Raw genomic sequence first — 21,023 nt, 5'->3', positions numbered from 1 at the left:
GGTGATGCCTGTTGTTAGGCCTGACCGTGAAAAAAATAAATATCAAATGAGTGCAAATGATCAAGAGCTGTGTAATTTTAAAGGCAAATATAACCTTGTCACAAATTGATTAATACCAGGATTAAAGCCACCTTACAAAATTATTGTAACTTCTTGGTTCCTGTAATATTCAACAGAATCGTTAATTAAAATTACACTCCCCACACCTCTCGATTGGATAGACTGCAAGGCAGAGACACTGGGGAGAAAAATCCCTCCTACCCCAACTCTCTGTTGCTGGATCTCACCTAATCAAAGGGCAGATTAGCTTTCAATCTAAAAGTGCTCGGATGAAGACTGCTTGATTCACTGTTCTCTGTGTATCAGAGATTTAATTTCCTTTGTTCTTCACAAGGAATGTAAAGTTATATCAACTTAAGGTGAATCGATTTATTCTTTACTTCTTTCTTATGTTCCAAAGGTTTCTTGTTTAATTAGTCTTTATCTTCCAATTTTTTCTCTAATTTATCTTAACTACATTGATTTTATCAAGCTCCAAGTATTATTTCAACATTGTATTTCTTTCCAGAAGAGTTGATATTTCACTGTACTATCCCAGCCTGTAGATGGGGATAGAGTGGATCCCATCCTACTGCCTGACCCATGGGTATTGTGGAGAAGTGAATGGTCCATGTTTGAAAGGGAATTTTAGATTCTGCTGCCTATGCTTGTGGTATACAATGCTGGTACCTTTGAAGAAGGAGCCCATATGCAACATATCTACCTAGTATAAGATGTATGATGTCTCTGCAGTTAGATACACTGGCAGATTATGTTGCAGGAGACATGTACTGTACCCTAAGGCAGCACAGATTCAAGAATTTTTCCCTGTGGTGTGTTTCTTCTCATAGCATTTTCTTTTCTACTTTCTCCTAATAAAGTGCACAAAGAATGCCAAAATTCTGTGCACCTCAATTATGGAGAGTAGGAAGCCTTGCCTAGCACTGTGTCATGGAGGTCTCTACTTCTAAGACAAAGGATAATTAATTTGCAGTAATTCCATCAGGATTTTGAAGGAAGAAGAGAGTCATTACTGCACAACAGTGATATTTCAAAGGCAGTAGGTTCTTCTGTGCATGGCCCTATCTATTAAGCAGTGCATATCACTAAAATGGGTCCACAAATCAACCGAAGTCACATAATTTCATTCTAGAGCAGTCCATTACTCTTAAAGGTTAAAAAAGAAACAAGTGAAGCAAGTACCATTTAAATAACATTACGATTTCTGTTTTTATGTTACTTGAAGATCATTACAAGTTACCTTTGTCAGATCTTCTGTATGTTATAGTTACAAAGATAAAGATTCAAGCAACATTTGACTTCTGTAAAGCGGTTACCAGGAGACAGTTATAAAAACCAACTTCCCTTCACTCTCCTGGTGACACTCTGCCTTAAGTCTTAGTCTCAACTTCTCCCTCATTACATCTGCCCCTAGTTTCAGTCTCTGTCACTCCTTTATTCCTTCTCCCCTGCAGTGCCACTTCCCCGATAGAAAGTAGGATCTGAGAATCCGTGTCATTCTTATTACTGCTTCTCTTCTCTGTCTCACATCAGTCTCTTCCAGATGGGCGTCTCATCTGTCTTAGACTCACCAGGCTCTCAAGAAAGAGTTTTATCAACATTTAAAGAAGACTAAAAGTCTTTCGCTCCCTCCACCCCCTTCACATCTGTCAAGACTCAGTTAAAAAAAAAAAAAAAATCCATTAAAAAAGGCTTCAATAAAATGAAAATTATTGAACTTTTCATGCTAAAATATCAATGGGGGCTGCCATTTTTCTCTTGCTAAATCTTCTTTTCTGGCCTATTAAGATTCAAATTAAATACATTAAAAAGCACTGCAGAAATTCATTCAAGAGTAGTGCAGTTACTTTTGGCCTATGTCTGACTCCTTGGCAGCAGGCAAATATTTAAGTAAATCCAATGAATGAAAGGAATGTTCTTTTCTTTTTCAGGAAGGCATCATGAAGTTTAAAACAAAAATATGCAGCTTGACATTTCCAGTAGTTCTATGGTATAACAAGGAAAAAGGCTACATTTCTGTATTTCTGTAATAATTGTTTGGTTAGTAGTATAGTATTTCCAGGTTTTGTTGTTTTGCTTTGTTTTGTGGTGTTTTTTTTTTTTTTTTTTTCATTTATGATTGATACTCCATTAATGCATCTTATCAGTTTGGTTTTTTTCTAAACCATCTGCCTCCTTTTAATGTTTCTATTCCTTGGAAAGTTTTTAACTAGATAAATGATGGACTGTACTCTTTCACATTCTTAAATGTTTTATTACAAGTGCCTTGTCCATTTATTCTTCTATGCCTATTGGTAGAATCCTTGTAGATGCTTCTTTTTCATGGTTCATGGCTGGTCTTGCTGCTCCGAGTTTGTGGTCCTATCACTATGTTATGATCTAAATACCTAGTCCTGTACAGAAGGTTAGATCACATCTGCCAGTGTTTTAGTCTCTCAACTATTCCATGAAGGAAGGCTGTGTTACTTCCTAAGAGGGTTATGGTCTCTGTTTCATTACTTTTCATTTTTTTGATCCAGCTGAATGTTGAATTCATTTCTTAATGTGACATCTTTGATTGCTGGGACTTCTGTTGGCATTTCCGTATCTTATCATTGTTTCTCCAACCTTGCCAAGAAATGATCATGTAACTACCCTTTCCAGATTGATCATTTATTGGGTTTTAGTAAACATACGGAAAAACAGGGCTATAAAAACACATAACTAACTCCAGGAATGTGCCACATTTTCCATTCCTGAAACCTATAAGATCAAGATCAAGATCAAGATAAGAGATGCAAAAGAGTTGTTTTCTCTTTATTATTGGGCTAGATGCTGGAATTATCAGGAAATTTTTCTGTCTCTGGGACATGCAGAAAAGTCAAACACAAATGATAATCATAATTCCCCTGACCTTGAAAAAACCTGTGAATTTCCTCACAGTTCTTCTTAGCTTCATTTTGACTGTCTATGTCAGATTTTTCTCAATTTTCAGTTTAGGATATGGGTGTTTTATGGTATCTTGTAGTTAATTTTCTGACCATATATGAAAATAGCAGTTCATGGGCAAGTATATGCCTTGTCTTGGACTCCCACTTTGTATTTACTAAGGCTCTGCACTCTCTTATTGTTGTAGTAAGAAGCATAAATGGTGTGAATACTCATGGAACATTTTAGTATTGTACAACTTTCCCTCTAGGGCATCCTTTATTGCCACTTTATTGCAAAAGTATAAAGTCTCAACTCAAGATTTATCTTAGAAATCCATTTTTAGAACTTGCCTGATGTTCTCAACAATGTTTTCTTCTTAAGAAAGAAACTCCTTTTGGTTTTCTTGTTTTGCTTTTTTAGATATTTTCTAGTAAGACACTATTATTTATTTGGTCTGCTGATCTTACAGAAATAAGTGTATTTTGAAGCAAAGGCTGAAGAATGTATGCTTACTCTAGCATATGCCCATTTACATAGCAGTATGCTAGAAATTGAAGCCCAAGGAAATTGTCATGTCACCTTGCTGTGGTTTAACCATAGCCACAATTAAGCACCACACAGCCGTTTGCTCAGTCCCCCCCTTTTCTGCCCCTCCTCCTCCCTCCAGTGGGATGGGAGAGAGAGTTGGTAGAGTAAAAGTGAGAAAACTTGTGGGTTGAGATATATTCAGTTTAATAGGTAAAGCAAAAGACACACACACAAGCAAAAATACCAGGGAATTCATTCACTACTTCCCATCAGCAGGCAGGTGTTCAGCCATCCCCAGGAAGCAGGGCTCCATCATATGTAATGGTTATTTGGGAAGACAAACTCATAACTCAAACGTCCCCTGCTTCCTTCTTCTTTCCCTAGCTCTAAATACTGAGCACGATGTCATATAATATGGACTATCCCTTTGGTCAGTTGGGGTCATCTGTCCCAGCTGTGTCCCCTCCCAACTTCCTGTGCACCCCAAGCCTGGTCGCTCTTGGGGCAGGGTGAGAAACAGAAAAGGCCTTGATTCTGTGTAAGCACTGCTCAGCAATAACTAAAACATCTCTGTGTTATCAACACTGTTTTCAGCACAAATCCAAAACGTAGCCCCCTACTAGGTACTCTGAAGAAAATGAACTCTATCTTAGCCAAAACCAGGACACACCTATTGTCACTGTCTGACACAATTTTGCGATGTGGTAAATTCTAATCTAGAAACTCAATAGTGACAACAGACAGTTACTGTAAGTATCTCTACTGGCAGATGCTTACATAGTTTTTCACCCCAGACATAGCTGTAAAAAACTGAAATTATTTTGTCTGGATCATGATATATTCTGCTGTTAGGCAAAGATCAAATTCCTAAAGCATAAATACCTAGAGTTTTCTAATAGTTACCTTATTTTAAGAATTTATATATGATCTCCACAAGCTGATTCTTCATAACTGGAAATGAACTGTAATGGCCATCCAAAGGTGCAAATGCCCGAGAATCCTATGAGTGATAGCCAGAATGGTTTGCTGAATCTGAAAGTAAGAGTTCATATATTCATTCTCTCAGAGGCAAAAACTACACCCCTGAAGCCAGTCATAATACTTATAGGTTTCTTCTTAACAGCTAACTTGCAGGATTGAAGAAAAAAAAAAAAAAAGAAAGAATAAAAGTTTGATGGATTATCTGTCCAGCTCAATTCAAGTGGATAATAAACTGTCAATATAAACCAAACATAAATTATATATTATATTTGCAGATTCGGTTGTTCTTAGCATAAGTTCCGCACAATTTAATCAGATGTTTATGAAGGAAGAAGGCTCATTCCCTTATAATTTTTCCCATTTCCTATTACAGCTTTTTCACAACCATTTTTATAAATATTCACATCTAAGCAACCGATGCCAAACTGAGCTTTATGACCTTTTTCTATCTATCTCTAGAAGTACTATCTCTAGAAGGAAATTCCTTAGATTAGTTTGTAATAGGATTTATAATGGAAAGTTTGTTTCATAATGCAGTGTCACTTTATCATTTTTCCAAATTCTTTCAGTGGATTTTTTTTTAACCAAATTTATCCTATAATGTCCTATCATATGTCACTGCATCATGGATATAAACACAACCACATTTTATCACTTTCTTTTTGCCTCTGTTTATCTTGGGAACTACAAAGTAGTTTAGTAGCTGATTCTGCAACTTGAATTTCATAAGCGGAATACTCTTACTCTACCATGAATTATGCTGTACAGTGCAGAATCAGGTGTAAAATACATTGGCATTCTGTCTACAAAATAAGATGAAAGAGTTTTGTAATGGGAGGTAATGCTTAGAGAGACCTGGAATGCACCTAACTGTCTAGCAACTGAAAGAAATTTACTGCTGATGGTGTTGCAAAGGGCAATAGTAAAGGAAAGTTTCTGTTCTAATGTAAAATTCAACTAATGTTTATGTCACCTTCAATCTGATTGAAGCTCCTCTACAGTAGCATACCTTCTTTTATTTATTTATTAATTTATTTATTCTTCCCTTACAAGTAATTTTTCAGGTTTCATCTGTAAATCATAATGACTTATGAGGCCTAATTTTATGAAAAGACTATTTGAAGGTTGCTAATCCGGTTTCTGGGAATCATCTGAATCACCAATAGAGGGAGCATCACACTGCAACCATACAGATTACACAGAATTTTGGGAACAGCTCACTGAGATACTTCTCATGTCCTAAAAGAAAGCAAGCAATGACTGGCAAAGCAGATATATTTTTGACTACTACTATTTATTTGGTTCCCAAACTTTAGGTCAAAAGTTAGGTGAGGTGTCTGATTAAGATGAAGCTCGCTGACAATTTCAGGAACTTTTGAGGAAAGAATACTGGATTAAGACACAGAAGATTCTTGCACCAGTAATGGCATACTTTGCAATTATGCATGAGGGCCACAAGGACGATCAGAGGGCTGGAGCACCTCTCCTATGAGGACAGGCTGAGAGAGATGGGGTTGTTCAGCCTGGAGAAGAGAAGGCTCCAGGGAGACCTTATAGAGGCCTTCCAGTACCTGAAGGGGGCCTACAGGAGAGATGGGGAGGGACTCTTTTTCAGGAAGTGTAGTGATAGGATGAGGGGTAATGGTTTTAAACTGAAAGAGGGAAGACTTAGATTAGATATTAGGAAGAAATTCTTTACTGTGAGGGTGGTGAGGCACTGGAACAGGTTGCCCAGAGAAGTTGCGGACACTCCATCCCTGGAAGTGTTCAAGGCCAGGCTGGATGGGGCTTTGAGCAACCTGGTCTAGTGGGAGGTGTCCCTGTCCATGGCAGGGGTGTTGGAACTGGATGATCTTTAAGGTCCCTTCCAACTCTAACCATTCTATGATTCTATGATATGTGAGGACAGCTAAAAAGCCACGCCATGTAAAGTTGAAAGAAGGATAAAGGGAGATGTTCACTAACATGGTGATTGTAACTATGTTTCTATCACTCTAGGATGCTGTTGTTCCCCCTTCCTTTCCCTTCCCCCCCGTCCCCTGTCCCCCTGACCCTTACATTATAGTAGATTTACAGGCTGCATTTTTGGGTTTTCTTCTGGTATACTTTATAGTTCCAAATAATTTTACCATATTCTAATAGAATTTGGGGCTTATCTACTTGTATTCTCCTCAGTAGTAAGTAAAAAGAAAACAAATATAAAGCATGTGTCATCATTTTATCTCAAGGCCATCTGCTACATCATTTCTGTTGAACTCTTTTCTTACTGTCATTTCATTCAAAGCCATGTAGCAGATGGTGTGGGAACCATCTCATAAAGTACCTTAGTTTTGTTTATAGGTATTCTAAAAAAATCTGTCTGTAGATCATTGTTAACTAGCTACTCTGTAGGAAACCAATAAAGTTAGGTGAGTAGAATTAACAATTAATGATACACATCCTGATGTCTTCACCTATTTTAAATTATAGAACCTTTACAGAAGGAAATCCTCCCTGAAACATTACCAGAGTATGGAATGACTACAAAGACCATTAAAGTTTCAGAATTTTCTCTAATAAACTATTATTACATTCACCTTCAGCTTGTGCTGTGTAAAATGATTACTGTTTTAGAAAAACACCATTCATTGGTAAAATTGAGTTTTAGGTAGGTCTACATGCCTCCTGTTACCTTTGTTTAAGAGGATCTGCAAATGAATACAGTGCCAGGAATGGCTGCTGAAGGAAGGAGTTGTAAAAGACAATATGGAATATTGATTGCAAATTCTCCTTGAGCCTTTGGCCTCTGATGTTTTAATGAGAAAGTTATTCTGAAGTGTGCGTGCTACATAGCTGTTGGCACTTAACTTAAATGGCCTACTTAGGAAACTGTGATCAATTAAGAGAGACGAAGAGAAAACAAAATCGGTCACAGAGAGATTCAGAGGTGCACAATTAGTCCCTGGTCTTACCCCTTTTTTTTCAGGAGGAGCTCATCTTTCTGAATACACAGTGATCTTGAGAAGACAAATCAGCTAGTGTCAGTGGCTGAAGGTGAATATCATCAATCCTGCAGAAGGATTTCTGTCGAGGCAACACAGAATGGGAAACGATATCATCTGTCAATTGCATTTAGGCAAATCTATATCAGCTCAAATTTTGAATCAAGGTTTTTTATTGCTTATGAAATATAATTGTGCGTGCATAATATGCAGGGTTAGAATTACAGGAATTATAGTGTAATACTATTGGATTACAAACAAATACAAAACCAGGAAATAGCAGCTGAACTAAGTACTGGAATTAAGTTCTAAATCAAGAAGCAAGTTCATCTCACTGTATAGTCTATTCTACTTAAACGTGGTTAGTAACAACAATTGGGATACCATTCAAATAAGTGCAATAAAGTTAGATTTTTTTCCCATTACTAAGGAAAGGACTTAGAATATGTTCTAGTACAGAGAACATTTTATACGTTTGTTGACAAAAAATCAAATGCTAGTAGATAATTTAAGTTATAAGACTGGACACACTAATAAATTCTATCAACAAGCTGTATACAACCTCGTTTGTATAAGTGTGCTGTAGCCTGAGCATGTAGAAATGTGAGCCTTCGGCAAAAATGTTCATGGGACATTTTCAGAGCATCAGACTCTGAGGTTAATATGTTTAGGAATTTAAAATTTAGTATAATTTGTTTTTAAAGGTATGGTTTGGTTTTTGCTTTATTGTTTTTTAGGATTTTTTTTGAGAAAAAAGCAGGTAAGACTGGAATTGCTTTGCATTCTTAGATCAAGCAAGCTGAGAAATAGAATACAGCCTTTAGTAGTTGTAAGATGATGGGTTTCTCTCATCATGCAGGCTCAACTTGGAATTTAGTGGGAATTTTGCTGTTGACTTCAAGTATGTATGGAATTTTCTCTACTCTTCTCATTTATGACATAGAGATGTAAAATCAAGGAGCGGTTTTAAGGAAATGAATCAAGTGAAATCTATGAGGATGATAATGTCACAGGGACCAGGAAAGGTGTCAGATTAATTAAAAGGAATTTAAACCTTTTCTAGACTTCAACAAATCTCTATATTTTTGCCCATGTTTTCCTTTAGGAAAATAATTTAGATCTATTATGAAAGTCAATCTGCAGGATTTTGCTAACAAAAAAAATCTTCTCACTTGTCTCAGAGAGAGTCATACCTGAAAATTGAGTCAAATACATGAAAATTGCTTAATTCTTAATTGTGCAGGGATTCATTTTTTCCCAACATTTGCTGCTGGGAATACTGATAGTTATCTGCTTAGCAAATGTGTCATTGTAGTTGAAGACAGTTTTTTGTCGTACAGCATGTGACTAAAACACTCCTTCCACATGTTCCTCTTTTGCCCTCAGGAGACATTTCTTTCTTTTATTTACCCTTTCTACTTGTCATTCTGCTGTTCATTTGCTTTCTCCATACTGAATTTTAGAGACAAATGATTAAAACTCTGATACAGGCAGAATTCCTATACTCCACACAGAAGATAGATAGAAACTGCATTTGATGACTTTATGGTATGTCTATATAATCTTGTTATTTTGGAATACATTCCACCATCCTATTATACAAAAGGTAATGAAGTCAACTGAGTAGAACAGTTAAAATAAACAAATATACCAGTAGGGAATTCCTGTCCTATTTTAATACCAGATTGTTTAAAGAATTCTGCTGTTCTCACATTTAAATAACTTCAATAAGAACTAAATTAATTAGGGGTTTGATTCCTGCATGAGTTATTACCACCCTCGAGTACTTCAGGAAATCCTTATACATAGTTTTTAAGCACAGTATATAACTGATGATGCTCTTAGGCAGAAATGTTGAGTGTTACCTGGTTTTTATCACTTTAGGGTTTCCTTTTTTTTGGTGTAAATGTCTGACAAAGTGTTATAAAACATTCACTTCAAAGTGATAGAGCTTGCTACGCTAATCAGTCCCAAGTGTTCAGACTGACCAGACTACACTGTTTGCATACAGAAAAGATGATTAGTGATGTATGAATATTGTCATCAGTTATATTTATGACAAAAAGATACTCAAGATAGCATGTATTCACAAGTAAATTACTTTATGTTTGTAGTTAATAAGAAACTGGTTCCTGAAATGCAATTTTAAACCAGTAGATACAGTTTGGGGTATCAAAAATAAATTATCCACTGATATGAATTCTGCTTTTCTATGAAGCTTGCATTATTTTTAATGTAATCTTCATCTCTGGAAAGCCTTCTCTTGGGCATATCCATTGTCTCATCTGACTATCCATTGTCTCATCTGACTATCCATTGGCCCTAAAACATCCACTGAATAAAATACAGAGATCTTTTCTGTAATCAGTTTCAATCTTGAAGGTTAAGAGTGTGAAGATAACATCATAATACATTTATTTTGGTAAATCTATTTAAAGGGCTTCTTTGGTGATGGGATGTGTAAGAGGAAGACAGTGAAATCCCCAAGTACAGAAAAGGTCTTCCTAACAACTCCTAGGATGCACCAAATTCCTTCTCTCTTAAATTTTGACTAATACCATTTGTACTTTGCAGAACTTAATTGTTAGGGGTATATGTGAAGTACATACCTACCTGTTGAAAAGAGATGACATTAATTCTGAACTTAATGAGTCCTGCATAGAGTCAATGCATTGCAAGGAAGAAAGACAGAAACAGGTTAGAAATAAAGTTTCTTCCCCTGCCTTCCATTCTCTCCTCTTCCTTTTTGCTCCACAGGAAATATTGTCAACTGATTCTTATCTCTCACAGACTTTTGGGTTTTTTTACATTGGATCCTGCAGCTAGAAGTCAGCCCCATCCCACTTTCTGCCTGCCTGCTCTCATGTCTGCCCAGACCTGCAGAAAACATTGTGCCTTTGCCTCTACTTCTGATACAGATAGCAAGTGATGCTCGAGGCAGGGACTTACTCTTTTGCAGACAGCCAGAAAGTGCCTTAATTCGATACAAATATTCTAAATATATTTTAGAAACTTCTCCATTGATTATAGCATCAACCTTGCAGAGCTGCACAAAAGCAGTACCTAATTTTTCATGCAAAACCAGCTATTGTTTTAGAAAAATAAGTGCAACTGCTGACTGTCATTTCTCCATGAAATCTCAAAGTAATTACTACTTATGAGGAAAGAAAATAATTTCACTGCATATGTTTATCTGGCTGTCCATCTTAAGCCAAAATGATCTCCTTTTACTGTTTATTTTTAATAGAAAGTATTCTTCTGATTACACAAGTCAGCTCGTGTAACAAATTGCATTAGGCTGTGATTTTTGGAAATAGTATTTCCTCACTGTATCATCCTGTTAGGTGGTACTATTGTCAGACTAACCCCTTGTGAATTTTCTCCATTACAACAAATCAGCACAGCCTTGAGAAGGAAAGTTTGGTCAGAGCCTTCCTTTTGGTGGACAGGCCAGGTAATTTGAAGCACAGATATTCAGATTTACACTTGCCATTCACTATGTAAGCTCTAGTTGGAAGTACAAATTGTGTGACTTCAAATTGTTTCTCTTAAGAGAAAGCAACATGGAGTAGCTCTCAAGTATGAAAAAAGCTCCTGACTTTTCTCTGGGAGTTCTTCACTTTAGTCTGTTGCACTCAGACAGCATTAGCATAGATTAATCAGTTCCTCCTCTTATTATAAGGTAAGCTTATCCTCGAAAGAGTTTGTTGAGATCTACTATAAATTTCACTCCAAAAAGCTGATATATAAAAAGAGAAATGATGACATGGAACTCCAATATGTTTTCATTGCTTAACCTTTCTAGCAAAATCTATGCCAAAATAGAAAGGACTGTTTCCTTTTGGTAAATTATTTCCTCTGAAAGTTAATCATGGAAAATACACTTAAAATGTAGAATTAGTTGTAAAGAATTTAATTTATAATTTCATTTTACTCAGGTAATCGTAATCATTAGGTATGCTAGGAGACTGATGGAAAAAGGGGCTTGCTTTTGTGAACTGAATTACGGTTTCTTTTTTTTTTTTTTGCTTACTCCTACCTTCATTCCCATCATAAACCAAATGCAAAGACATATTTTTAATACAAATATTGCTAGTATTTTTACTTTGAGTAAACTACAGGGATATACGCCTTGTATGTGGCTTCAATTCAAACTACTGTGGTTTGAGAGTGTAAAATATCCATTGTGCCTATATAGACATTTCTCTTCAGAGCTTCCTTTTCTGTTTTGTGTAGATAGTACTTAAATATGATAAACTTCTCTGTGGAGCTAACATGCTCTGCCAGTGCTGGTATACTGCATAGCCTTTTTGATTCATTTAAGTGTTAAGTTAGATAGATTCCATTTAAAATTATAGGAATAAACATGCTGTCATGTTCCCTCTTTGACAGAATGAGAAGTATGGATGAAAACATGCCCAAAGCAGATCTTTCCCCACAAAGCAGCTCTTTTCCCCACAAAAGGGAATACATACGCTAAAGGGAGGAGGGAATAAATATGCAGGGCTCTTTCAAAGAAATATTTATCTTCATCTGGCATTTACAATGAGTCTTACAACCTCCCTCTAGAAAATAATTACCCTGCATTAAGTTTGTATGTTCGGTACTAGCATGGATTTGATTTGAGGTAGCCTTGAAGAAACTAGTTTAGCACCTATTAAGAGCTCAATCCTCTTGTCATTTCAGTTCTTTGGGGTGATCTCCAAAATCAGGCCAGTGGGAGGTGTCCCTGCCCATGGCAGGGGTGTTGGAACTGGATGATCTTTAAGGTCTCTTCTGGCTCTAACCATTCTATGATTCTATGATAATTCAACTGAAAAACAGGAGATAGAATTCTATTTTTTAAAAAATGGATTAATATTAACATCTTTTTATATATGGATACACAACAGTACAAAACATCTAGGAAAACATGCTTACTTCCTTGAGCAGCTGTTTCATGCAAGAGAAGGAACAGAATAAACGGAAGAAGCTCAGAAAGTATTATCACAGACATTACTATCACACATTACATGACAGACACTACATTACTATTACTATCACTTCTTGAATTCCAGTTGACCTAAACCCAAATCTTTCAACACATTATGTTATGATTCAGAAAAGCTTAATTAAAATTAAAATCTACTTTTTGTATAACTCAGTATACAAATTAGTTATCAATGAATATTTTGAAGTTCATGATAATCATAATTCTTTAAAAGCTTTTTATTTTGGAATCAGATAAAATTGAGACTTCAGGAATGACAGTGCAGACTCTTCTGTATGATACTGCCTTTCACACATTTCAACACCAAACAAACATAGCATTTGTTAGTAAAATCTTAAGTCATTTTGACAGCAGGTACCTTTCAAAATAAATAGGGAACTGGGGAATTGTTAGTCAGAATAGGTGATTACAGGGGAAAAGAACAAAGTAACAGTAACAGATATGTGCTGGTACGTTACTAGAAATAAATGTGACCAGGTTTGAATAACTGCCAGGACTGTGGTTGCAACAAAGCATCATGCACAGGGAATATATGAGAGGAGGAGGTTCATTACCTCTTAAAACCTTAAGTAAAAAAGTCAACAACTCTAAAGAAGTTTTGGATTACTTATCTATTAACTGCTTCCAGTTTACAAATGAAGCAGCAGCATAATTTTAATCCTAGCAGATGTCACAGATAATCCAGGCAGCAAAACATACATGATATTGCCACAGTAGAAATTTCACTTTGGGCACATATGCACAATTGCATACAAAGCAGTCTGATTATGTATGAGAAGAATAAAATAGTATTATAATCACATCTGCAGGAAATGTAAATGTGATATTTGGAGGGATGGGCTATGCAAAGTGCAGAGAACAGCACATCTCTGGAGTGCCTTTATGTTGTACATATTTGTGTAATAGCATGATCAGTGTTCAGCTAGTGGAATATCATACATCAAGAATTATCAAAACTTGCATGTTACAGATGGTCATATATCACATATCTGATACATATATTTGTTCATAAATGTTGTTTGTGAGGGTATTGTGCTGTGACCATGTAAAACTTCTGTTAGCACTACTTATGTTACTTTGTTCCTACTAATATTTCCATCTCAGTGTTGAAACCAAGCAGACAGTAAGGGAATTAAGGGTATGTTGTGCACATTAGCACTCTGATGTCATCAAAGAAACCACTGAGAATCACAGCTTTCCCATCATCGTGAATGAACTGCTTCCAAACGTTCTATAGTATCCTGCTGACATGCAGCATCCTGGTGACTTGTAGCATCATGCCATATACCAGTCCCTTTCCTGACGTATTGATAACAGTGGGGTCCTGGTTCATAGAAACATTCCTAATCAGGATAACATTAATGGGATTAAAATGTGTGCCAGAATCTTCTTTGAAAGATCCAAATTAAATATACCATTCCCTCAAATCTGAAACAAGCCAAATATTAGTACTTGTAACAGGGAGTGAAATAATAGATGAATCAGAGCATCTTTGGAATTTGTATGAATTCATATTCCTGTGCATATTCTGCATATTCTGTAGTGGAATTGTTATTTGATTTAACTGCAAGGATCAGAACATTGAAGTAACACATCTAGAATTATATAGGAAATTGTGAACGTGCAAGCGGTGGTTTACTTAATCTTAGATGTATCTAGAATATCAAAATTTTTTTTTGCTGAGAGATGCGTGCTGACAGCACTGTATAGCAGCTCAATTTGAAAGGCTCTGGTTTATCACACTGAGACTTGTAAATGGAAACAACTAGCTGTAGGGCACTGAGCAGCAGGAAAAACCCAAACAGCTCCCATGAGAATGGAGAGCCATGTCATAGTACTTGTTTCAGTAGATGTTAATTTCCATACTGTAATATTTTAATTTTCATTCTGTAGTATTTACTGGTATGTGTAGCTAGGCCTGGATTTTTCATAGCTTTGGAATGCTGAAACCTTATATAAATTATTAATACATTCTAAAAAGATATATATTTTCCCAGATGCTTTGGTGTATTCATTTGCATTTATGCACAACGGAAAACTCATCCTGCTAATTCATGATAAAATATCAGTTAAATGGATGCAGTCTATGGCTCATGAAGCTCCTAGAATGATCATTCTCTGAAGCTGAAAGGACATTTTTAGGGACACAACATGTCCATTGTAAGATTCCTCAGGCACAGAAGAAGCAAATCCTCAGCCCACAGTTTCCATTTTGGCAAATGTTCCCTTTTTTTGCCTCAAGGAAGAGTAGAATAGATCCTTTATGGCAGCCCTGTAGATGTGTCTGCATTGCATCAGAAATGCACTTCTGAAGTGAATCTCCTACCAATTATCAAAGATTACCGTGCTTTGGTTTGTGAGAGTGTGGTATGGGAGTGTACAAACTGGATTTCATTTGGATGAAACTCAACTGGAAACTACATTCCAGCTATTAGTGGGTGTTCAGTTCATTAGCTTTGGACTAGTCCAGTGCTAGTCTTTAGCAGAAACATTTGAAGCACATTTAATGTGGCTATCACGTTCTCTGCACAACAGTTTCATGCCATAGCATGACACGCTACATGTCCAGACATGCTTTTGGACAGTATTTGCCCATGCAGATGTAGCCATATGATGCCTAGATTTCTACTTGTAACAAGTGCCTGAATTGTCCATAATATAGTTAAGCTTGACCCAAATGGAGGATCTCACTCCTTGTATCTAGAAGGTCTTTAGTTTCTTACACATTCAGTTATTTGATGTAAGAAAGTCCTGGAATGCAATGATATAATGCCAAAGGGTGCACAATATGAAGACATTTGTTTTAACTGAGTGTATTGATTTCATGTGAAAACATAAATCAGATTTGTTGGATCTGTTTAAAGTACACATTCTATTTCAGTAGCAGACCAAAAAAACCCTAAAACAAAAATCCAGTTCTGCTTTGATGGAGGACTTTTGATGAAAGTTGACCTGCAAGGAAAACAATCTAAGTTTGTGACCTCTCTTGCTCTACCACAGTGTAGTCAGGAAGGGAGTATAGGGGGAGAGGACACAGTGTGTTTGAGTTATTTTTTTGCTTATATCTGGGGTTTTACCTTAAAATCTGTGAAAGGAAAAAATGTCATCTCTGTTTTTTATATGAGATACTCAGGAATATAAAGAACAGGTTTGGCATTCTTTACGTCCATAAGTGGAAGGGCCAGGAACTGAATATCAAAGAAGAAAATATTTTTCCCGTAACAATTAGGCAAGTATTCAGATTAAGCAACATTAACAAAACCAGATAAAATTATTAGATTTAAAGAGTCATGCAGGCATCATCCCTCCATTTTCTGTTTTCACTGCTTCACTGCAGGGATACACACTTCAGGAAAATGAACTTCATTGCATTTGAAGTGCTTCAGTTTAGAAGGGTTGAATCTTCTCTTTGCTACTCTACCAGTTGTCCAAGCTTCTAAGAAAGACTAGGAAAATAATTATTCAATGCCTATGATAAAATAAGAGGAAAAGCCCAACACGTAATTTTAGATAGGCCTTATGTTTCAGAGGCCTGTAGAAGTAGTAGAAGTAGATTCTGGCCTTCTCCCTAAATTCCAGTTGATGATTAAAAATCTCTTTAGGGCCACTGATTTGTGTTCCTTTACAGTGTGAGATTTTCTTTCTGTGTGCTTGAATAACAGAGATGATGTTGGATTCATCTGTTGGGAAAGAGTGAAGAAAAAACTTCTGAAAAGCAAAAGAAGGACTTAGTGTCTTAAATATTCCTAATAGAAGATGTTCCTTCTGTCTGTGACTATGAAAAAACCTGTAGTTTGTCCCTGTATTGTATCTTGCATATGATAGAAAACTAAATAAACCCATACTCTTATTCAATGTTACACTCGTTAAAAAATCCACTGAAACATGTATTTTAGGAATGTTTGAGCCTTTGAGTTCAAAGTGAGGGATGAGGTAATTTGCACAGGCAATCACATTCTAACATCTTGAATTGAAAGGGATTCTGGCCTAACCAGAGGTCTTGTTAGGAAGGTGTAGCTAAAGAAAGATCTGCTTAGTTCTTACTTAGAGAGTGGCAGAGACACCAGTTCAGGCTTTGTTTCATCCCCTCTCTGCCCTTCGATGCAGGTAAACACAAAATGGATCACATAGAACTACAGTCTTGAATTGCGTGTAGCCTCCTTCCACTGCACAGCCACTTTATGGCATTGATTTTTTCACATTATTACATTATTATAAGCATTTTACAGTAGTAAACTTGATCTATGACAGAAAAAGTAAGAATAGAACCTAGGACCTTTTTCAAATGAAAGCCAAATTTTTTAAAAGTTTTGTTTTTTTTTTTAAGATTGCTGTTTTCTGCTGACATGTCAGCGTATTTGCAGTTATTTTCCAGATCTACCAATATTTTACCTCAAAATGCCCTAATTCAGTTGCAGCATTGACAATTTAATGTTATGGAAAACCTGGTTGAACTCCACTCTCTATTTGTTATCTAATTGTATGGCTGGAACATTAACTGTAGCTTGACCTAGTCTTTATTGTTCTAGGTACTTTAACACTAAAGTGATAGTGCCTGCCTTAATCACCACCAATTTTTTGTGATTGTCTGTCAATCAAAATGGTTTAAAAATATTTCCACTTCTGACCTTTTTCTTTTGGGAAAGCAAAAGGACTTGAAAGGTCCTGTTATTAAAACACACTGAACAAAACCTAGCATTGTTAGCAAGGGAGAAAGTCCAGCAGGCGTAAGAAGTCTCTATACAAATAACTCCCAAAGATCCATCCAGATAATGAAGCTTGAAGATCTAACTGTACATGAAATTGAAAAATTATATTTTGTTCTCTCTAACTCCATGTTCTGTGTAAATGCTTTGTGTTTGCCTGTCATGAACAATGAAGTAGAGTTGCAGCTGTCTTCAGGTTCCACCAAGCTTTCATTTACTCAGCTATAAATTCAATCAAGCTTCTAAGCTCTTTTGTATCTAATACCTTTGCAGTTTCCTTGAGCTAGAACTATTAATTCATTAAGTTAGAAGTGTTTCTTCTATAAAAAGATTTGCCTTTGCCATTGGGATAGGAATGACTTCTTTTCTTCTATTTATATTTAAAAAAAACCCCAACCAAACAAATAAAAAACAAAAAACAAACAAACAAACAAAACAACCACAGTAAAAAGAAAGAGAAGTATTCCTAAAGACATGCAGGGAAGCTGGTATTTACATACTATGTGAAACAATCTGGTGAGTAAAGGGCCTCAATAGTATAATTGTTAGGACAAAGCCAAGAGACAAAGAAGTGCAAATTAATGGTTTGTAAACTTTCTTGAGGGTGAATCAAATATTTAGAGAAAGATTATCCTCTGAATCATTACTTGACACATATCGATCACTATACATTCTTTCAGAGCACTTTACGTATGCATCATTCTAGTACCCTTTCACTGTTATTGAAGTGTCATTTAAGTTTGATTTGTAGTTAAAAGGAGTAATTTCAGAAATAGAGAACACAGCTACAATGATTGAAGCTAAAAATGGGAAATTTAGCATTTAGTAATGAAAGCTAAATGCATTCTGACTTTCATAAATCAACCTGGATTCTGCTGTCATTACAATTAAACCTACTGAAGCTTTCTCATACCGAGAAAAAAAAAAAAAAAAAAGCCCACGGTTTATAAGAGTTCCATATATGAAGATATGGAACGGACACAGAAAATATAGCACTTTCTGTGGGTTTACTCAAACTCCCAACCAAGCCTGGTAGAAATATTCAGGTACAGAGTGCTTTGAAGGAAGTGACCTATCATGACTCAGAGCCCTGAAATCTCTTTCTTCTGCACTAGTTTCTTCCAGTGTTGACTAACCTGGAGTTTTATATCCCTTGAATCTTTCTCTGCCAAAGGCTTTCCAAGACCTTATCCTTCTAGCAAACCTAATGGAGAATTTGCTTATCCCTACAAGGCATCTTCGTTCCTTCACCTTTTTAGGTCAGTACCTTTCTCCAGCTCTGGCCAGGTAGCTCTTGCTCTCCCAGTTAAGTGCACAACCCGCCTCAAGGCTCCTCACCTTCATTCTTTCTGCAACAGTCCCTGTACCTTAGGAATTTAATTCTTGCAGTTCTTGCCAATTCCAGCCAAGTTTCCTAATCCCATAGTCTATTTTACAGCTTCATCAAGCTGTTGGCATTGTACTCTTGGCAAATGCAGGTTTCGTTCTTGTCTACCTGGCTCTTCAGAGGCATATCCCTGTCTTCTGTTTCTAACAGGGATTGAAAATATCTTATTGAATATCCTTAATGGTTTCTGATGGAAGACAAAAGGGAAAAAACTCCAGCCTATGATAGCCTAAAATTTTGAGCACAAATCAAAATATTGTTTGAGAACAAAATACTCCTGTCCCAAAATGCTGTCTTGGCTCATTTTTCATTATTACATGAGTTCCCTGGCCTTAGGGAAGGTTTATTAAGTATTAAACAAGTAGTTACCAGAGTTACTAGGCCAAATGTAATGATTTCTTTTTTAATCACAATCCAGAGAGGGGAAGTTCTACATTTTAGTTTCCAAATGGCTGCCCTCATTCTTTCATTGATACCACCCTTTTGTGAAGTAGTCCTGACTGCATTCTATTATTAAAATTTATGTTCATACTTTCAATAGAATTGCAAATCTTTAGCTTCATGGTTATTTTGCCTTATCCTTTTGCTCATAATTTTGAGAATATAGGTTTTAACACTTCCTTTTATTTCCTTAATTTTCTGAGATACTCTTTTATTTCTATTAGATTTGAATACAAGTTGAATTTCTTTTTTAAGTGGTTTGCATTACTTCTACTTATATGTTAAAATCATTCAGCTTTAAAATATCTTAAATAGCCTATAAAGAAAGTATTCTTTTTAACAGTCCTACAAAAAGTAGTTCTGTATTTCTGAGCTTAGCAAAAGGGTTTTCTAAACTACTACCAGATGTCTAATAGGTTTCTCAATTATTATAAACATTCTGAACTCACATGGCTTCTTATGTTACTATAGAGTTATAATAAGGTCATTCAATTCCACATTGGTTCATAAAATAGCTCACTCTATGTAGCAATAACATCAGTACATCAGTATATTAGAATTTTGTATTTGGACATAAAATGCAAACCAAAGCGATCACAAAATGAGTTTCTACCCTACTAAGCATGTAAGAATAAATACTGTTTCTTCTTTGAAAGGAAATACAGGTTTGTTGTAAGCAGACTGTTAGGGTGTGTGTGTGTGTTTCTGAATGGAGAAAGGGTGAGAAGAGAGACAAAATGTTTATTGACAAGTGTTCACACATCTACACTCACTTCATTCCTGATTAAAAAGAAGAGAAAAATAACATTAGCTGCACATTCCAAAACTGTTGTCTACTCAACTGCAATCAGTAATCCATAGTCTGGCTTTGGTATCCTTTTAATAAGCCCAATTTACAAACCCATCAGTTATTTGAAATACAAGAATAATGCATTGAAAGAGTTTATGATGAGAACAGTCTGCTCATCCACATGTTTAGAACTGGACTGTATGAAGTATTTCAGACAAAAAGACATGATAAATAACACTTTACTGTCTAGAGCATGGAGGTCCTACAAAATATTTCTCTGAAGAAGGAGGTGTTGTCCTTGAACCTTGCTTAGGAAAACTCAATTTCCTTAGAAATTTTCTGAACATGATAAGCAACAGCTATATATTTTATACTGTTCTCACTGTGTTGAACAACATTATCCCTGATATTTCACTGTCTTCTTTTGCTAAACTGTCATAGTACATCGTGGGAATCATTCTGTCGGATCTCATCATGGGTCATGTAGTCTAAGACTAGTCTGTAAAGATGAACAAAACTCTGTGTACCTAAATTACAAGTTTCCAGGTTTGGAATACTGAGAATACTATATATATATAAAAATATAAATGTTAATATTTTTATATTTTAGTATGTATGTAATATATATAAAATTCAGCATTTTATGGGTTAAAATTATATTTTGAAGATTAGAATTTTAAATGGGAGATTATTTAGGCATCATCTCAGTTTGCTGACAAAATCAATATAAAAATTAATTCCCCGCCTCTAAAGCAGTGAGACATTATTTTCTAATATTGACACCAAGTGTCAAAACAATAGAATTGAGTCACTTTAGTGTTTTTATTATCTTTTGCTTTTTACAGCACCATTTTCTGATAAGAACTTCCAGCTTATACTAAAATGAGAGGAGGATAATTTAATACCAGGGGTTTTGGGTAAGTGAGAGAAGTGTATGGGCTTTGTCAAATTGAAAACAAAACATTTTATTACTTTGCTATATTTATGAGTATTACTTCAATATGGTATATGAAGATTCAACAATTGAAAAAGCACGAGAAATAGTAACTGTTGTAAATTTTATTATAAGGCAAAAAATGAGTCCCATACACCCGCTTTGAGTATGCTGGTAAACTATTCCTGACATAGGGCTGCAGACCAGGAGATAAGGAATACAGGCTTTTACTGCTGTGCAAGATCCTTCACTCCTGATCCAAACTCTTCCTTCTCTGGAAAGAATTAGAATCTGTTTCTGGAATGTTGCGTGGGT

This window comes from Numenius arquata, chromosome 4 (genome assembly GCF_964106895.1).
Source record: "Numenius arquata chromosome 4, bNumArq3.hap1.1, whole genome shotgun sequence".
In the NCBI taxonomy this organism is placed as follows: Eukaryota; Metazoa; Chordata; class Aves; order Charadriiformes; family Scolopacidae; genus Numenius; species Numenius arquata.
This window is presented reverse-complemented; position numbering follows the sequence as displayed.